Genomic DNA, 5615 nt, shown 5'->3' with positions numbered 1-5615 from the left:
GGTGCTAGATGGACGGCGAGCGAAAAGATGGTGGGAGGGATAGTAGAAGCCGAACGGCAGCAGCGCTAGATGGATGATGACAAGAAGATGGTGGGAGGAAGGGCAGAAGCCAAATGGCAAGAAAGCGGGGGTGTGGAGATGGTGGGAGGGGACATGCCTCCCCCTCCCTTATCCCCTGGTGGTTCCAGCCGCCGAGGGATAAGGGAGGGGGGATTATCCCCATGCTCCCCCCTTTCTCATCACTTGGCAACCACGACTACTAGGGGCAAAGGGAGGGGGGATAATCTTCCTCTTTCCCTTCGGAGAGTGGCAATGATACGAGAGGCCAGTGGCATGTTGGTACAAGAGGGTGGTGGCATGCCGGTACGGGAGGGCTTTCCATCGGAGAGCTGCAGCAGCAATACGAGAGGGCAGCAACGACGAAAGAGAGGATGGCAATGGAAAGAAATGGGAGTGCGGCAATGAGAGAATGGAATCAAATGAAATGTAAAGATAGAGAACGAAATGAAAAGGAATGGAATGTAGGGAGAGAAGCAAGGGTCTAAGAGGGAATGGAATGAAGCAAGATGTGAGAACAACAAAACGTGCGACATGGAGAGAGACAAAAAAGTGTCTGAAAGTACAATGAAATTGAACAAAGAGTGTCGAAAGGAATAGGACTTACCAATGTACTGAAAAAGAATGTTGGAAAGTGTGTCATGTGTGGGAAGCAAAGAAAGAGCGTCATGAAAGAGAATGTCATGTGTAAGAGTGAGAGAATGTCGTAAGGTGAAGGAATGTTTTAGGAGAATGTTTAAGAGAATCTCAACACTTCTCTTTCTTTAATTGAAATTCAAATCATCCACACTTATATTCCTGCACTTCTATTTTTTAAGTTCAAATTTTATTCTCCCTGACAAATCTTCCCTCACTCACCTTTTTGAATTTGAATCTTCCTGCACTATATTTGAATCTACCTACACTCCCCTTCTCGTTTCCCTTTCCCTTTTCTCTCATTTCGATTCTCTCCTTTCCACTCTTGTTGGTAAGCCTCTTACTCTCCCATTTTCTCTTACTAATCTACCTCTTCCTATCCCCTACCTCATGACTACTCCTTCCCTACCCATCTCTTCCTTCTCCTCTACTTTTCCACCTCCTCCTTTCTCTCTTTCTATCGCTCTTCCTTCTATGAATGACATGACATGAAATCGGTCGTTCACATCGAATCGACAAAAGGAGATCATCCTCCTTTCTCTTTTCTCTCTTCCTTTTGTGAACGACACGACATGAACCGTTCATTCACACGAAAGGGAGGATGTTGAAATGGGAGGATCACCAAAATTCCCCTCCCTTACTCTTGGTGGCCACGACTGCTAGGGTGTAAGGGAGGAGTGTTAGATATCAATGCTCCACTCTCGTGTAACTACACGGGAACTAGCTTACTCTACTTGTAAGCCCCCCATATGAGGAGAAGGCATTTGAGTAGCTTGGTTATCCGGTAGGTCCTGGTTTGGACACCAGATGGGGGCCATGTGTGGCCTGATGGCTGGACGACTTCAGATAGAGTTGGCACACCGCCAACTAGGCTACATGCAAGTGTGGGAAGGCATCCCTTGACTGACCGCACTGAGGGTGGATGGAGCATTTCTCGGGGCAGCCCACTCTCGGGTTGCGGGGGCCGTTTGGAGCCTCAGATGATCCCGAATGGCTGTGGGCCGAACGGTGACCGTAGGTTAGTTGCTCTATTTTGTGCACCGATTCTATCATATGGCCGGTGGCCTATTTCGAGATCGACCCCTAGTCGACCGTTTTGGGTGGACTAGGTCAGCTACCCAATTGAGCCTAGCTGACTACGACTGGTGGCTATATAAGAGCAAGCCCGTGAAGCCCATTTCATCACTTGCTACAGCAACCTTGATTCCTTAGCATTCAGCCTCTGTCTTCTACTATTTCCAGCACACCATCGAAGCTTCTTTCACAGGAGCGCACGGCTAGGAGGCAGCGCCATCTATTGTATCAGTTCTACAGTAATCAAATTTTTGATTCTCCATACTACCTTGTTTTCTCTCTTGCGTACGAGATCCTGTTATCTATTGAGCACAGACATTGTATTATTTTCTTACATGGTATCAGAGCCTGGACTCTAGCAAGAAGATTTGAGAGTGTGTTTCTGTTTGCGAGCAGATTGTGAGAGATGGCCCAACCCGCAAGACTGCGAATCCCACTGGTCGGTGAAAGCGAAAAGTTGGACGGCTCTAACTATCCTCTCTGGAAGTTCAAGATGAAGACCATCATAAGCGCATATGAGCTTTGGGACACTGCTACTGGGGTGGACGTGAGGCCAGTTCCGAGACCGAATCCAACCAATGCAGGACAACAGATAGTACCAACTGCGGATGAGATTCTCGTGTGGACAAGAAGAAATGCAGATGCGCTGTGTTCTATTGTTTGCAGTGTTAGTGATTCCATCATGGCGTTAATTCAACATGTCACCACAGCGGAGGAGGCATGGACGGTCTTGAAAAATCAATACGAGACCACGAATCAGACGCGGATTCAAAATCTAGAGACTCAACTCGCGAATGAAAAGTTGTCTGAGTCTGAAGCGACAGAGAAGTTCATCACCAGGGTGAAGAATCTGCGCAATCAAATGACTGCAATTGGCATCACCATCACCAGCGAGAATCTAGCAAGATACAGATTCTCCCACCAAAGCACAACGGTCTTGTTACGGCGCTGAATACGCAGAACAAAAATCTGCCCCTCAACTTTGAGAATTTCAGCGCAATGCTTCTGGAGGAGGAGATGCGTCAAAAGACGAGGACTGGAGAAGATTCGGCTTTCTGGACCGAATCAAAGAAAGGTAAGGGTAAGGATTCTGGTAACCCATCTTCTTCTGATGATAAAAAGGGAAAGAAGAAGATCAAGTGCTTCTATTGCAACAAGGCAGGGCACAAGCAGAATGAGTGCCGAAAGAAGATTGCAGATGAGAAGAACGGAGTGAAGAAAGAGTCCAGCAACAACATACAGACAGTACCTATAGAGCTGTTCATAGCAATTGAGGAGATTGGCATGGAGGCAGTTCATGTACCTGTAGATGAACCTTGGATCATTGACAGTGGTGCATCGCGCCACATGACCAGTCGGAAGGATTGGTATACCTCTCTATAGCCAGTAGGGAATGACATCATGGTAGCAGTCGGCAATGATGCAAAATGTCTAGCAAAAGGAAAAGGTATAGTTGCTCTCAAGTCAGATGGAGTTGTAAAACAGTTGTTCGATGTTCTTTATGTGCCAGATATCAAGAGGAACTTGTTGTCTGTTTCTGCGATCACGGATCGGGACCTCAAAGTTCAATTCGATAAGAATGGTGCACAGATCCTGGATCTTCAAGGAAAGGTCATTGGTAAAGGTACACGGTGCAACAACATTTACAAACTCTCAGCTTTCAGTGCTCGAGCGGATGTGAAGAACACTAAGCTGTGGCATGAGAGGTTTGGTCATCTAAACCTTAGTTCTTTGAAGGAGATGCATAAAAGTGGAATGATTGCAGACCTACCAGAAATTTCAGATCTGCCCAATGTATGTGAAGCTTGCATGATGGGCAAGCAGCATCGGTAGCCCTTTCCTAAAGAGGCCAGCAAAGCAAAGGCTCCTCTAGAGCTCGTTCACACGGACCTCTGCAAAAAGATGGAGATGGAAGCTTTGGGTGGTTCCTTCTACTTCATGACGCTGATCGATGACTATAGTAGAAGGATATGGATATACTTCCTGAAGATGAAAGACGAGGCTTTCAGTAGGTTCAAGGAATGGCATGTAATGGTTGAGAAAGAATCGGGGAGGAAGGTGAAGAAGTTGAGATCAGACAGAGGTGGAGAGTTCACATCGACAGAATTCGAAAGTTACTGCAAAAGTCACGGAATCAAGAGGCAGAAACCCCCGCCACATACATCACAACAAAATGGAGTAGCAGAACGCAAGATGCGCGTCATCTGCGAAATGGGCCAGAGTATGATCAAAGGAAAAGATTTGCCAAAGACTTTCTGGGCTGAAGCATGTAACACTGCAGTTTACATCCTCAATCGTAGCTACACGAAGGCTGTGAACAGGATGACTCCACTACAAGCCTTTTCTGGTAAGAAACCTTCAGCTGCACATTTCAGAGTTTTTGGATGTGACTGTTTTGTGCATGTCCCTGATGCTACCAGGACCAAATGGGAACTGAAGAGCCGGAAGTGTATTTTCTTGGGCTATAGTGAAGAGGCGAAGGGATACCGTCCCTATAACCCTGTTACCAAGAAGGTAATTGTAAGTCGCAATGTGGTCTTCTCAGAACAACCGCATCAATTGGAGGAGGATGCTTCCTTCCCAGACAACCAGGACCAGGATATCCATCCAATACCGCCACCAACAGCAGACCGAACTCCCCCAACGGTGCTTGGGACGATTCAAGACAAAGAAGATGAAGAAGAGCCTGCAGAACCACAACGGCAACGGCCATTCCCAAAGTGGGTAAAGCAGCTTTTGGATGGCAGAGAACCTCTAGCAACAATTGAGGAGGAGCTATCCGAACACCGCCGGTCCAAGAGATTAGAGGAGCAAAGAAGGGTACAGGAACACTTGGTCAACTATGCTTTGATGACAGAAGTGATCCGTGCTTATGAACCAAAGTGTCTTGAAGAGGCACAAGGCGATGATAGGTGGATGGAGGCTATGCAGTCGGAGTATGGCTCCATAATGAAGAACAACACTTGGGACCTTGTGGATCGACCACCAAAGCGCAAGGTAATCGGAACCAAGTGGGTGTACAAGATCAAGTACAAGTCCGACGGCACGTTGGATAAGTACAAGGCTCGGCTCGTGGCAAAAGGATTTGCACAGGTACATGGTTTTGATTATCAAGATACTTTTGCTCCCACAGCTCGACTAACCACAATTCACAGTGTTTTGGCTTTAGCTGCCCAGGGAAGTTGGCCCGTGTTTCAGATGGATGTGAAATCTGCCTTTCTGAATGAAGATCTCAAGGAGGAGGTATACGTGGAACAACCACCAGGATTTGAGATCCCCGGTTCAGAAGGTAAAGTCTGCAAACTAAAGAAGGCACTTTACGGGCTGAAACACGCCCCACGAGCGTGGTACCAGCGAATTGATGCCTACTTTCTGCAAAATGGGTTCAAGAGGAGCCCATCTGATGCAAATTTGTATATCTTCAGAGAAGGAGGCAGGTGTATGATCGTGGTCCTTTATGTGGACGACCTTGTCATAACAGGGAACCATGAAGAGAAGATCTCGCAGATGAAACATTTGCTAGGAAGAGAGTTTGAAATGACAGACCTCGGACTGATGCATTTCTGTTTGGGGATTGAAGTTTGGCAGGAGCCGAAACAGATCTTCGTTTCACAGCTGAAATATGCTGTGAAGGCAGTTGGCATGGCTGAGTGCAAAATAGTTGGTACCCCTATGGAGGTTGACGCGAAGCTCCCAAACGAGGATTCATCACCACTGGTGGACGAAGTGCAGTACAGAAGACTTGTGGGCAGCTTGATCTACCTGTGCAACACACGGCCGGACATCAGCTTTGCGACTGGTGTACTAAGCAGTTTTCCAATAAGCCCTGGGAGAACCATTGGAGGGCA

The sequence above is a fragment of the Dipteris shenzhenensis genome, chromosome 28 (genome assembly GCF_047967505.1).
Source record: "Dipteris shenzhenensis isolate YYH24624 ecotype China chromosome 28, Dip_SZ_1.0, whole genome shotgun sequence".
Lineage (NCBI taxonomy): Eukaryota > Viridiplantae > Streptophyta > Polypodiopsida > Gleicheniales > Dipteridaceae > Dipteris > Dipteris shenzhenensis.
The sequence above is the reverse complement of the archived record's forward strand: the minus strand, read 5'-3'. Positions refer to the sequence as shown.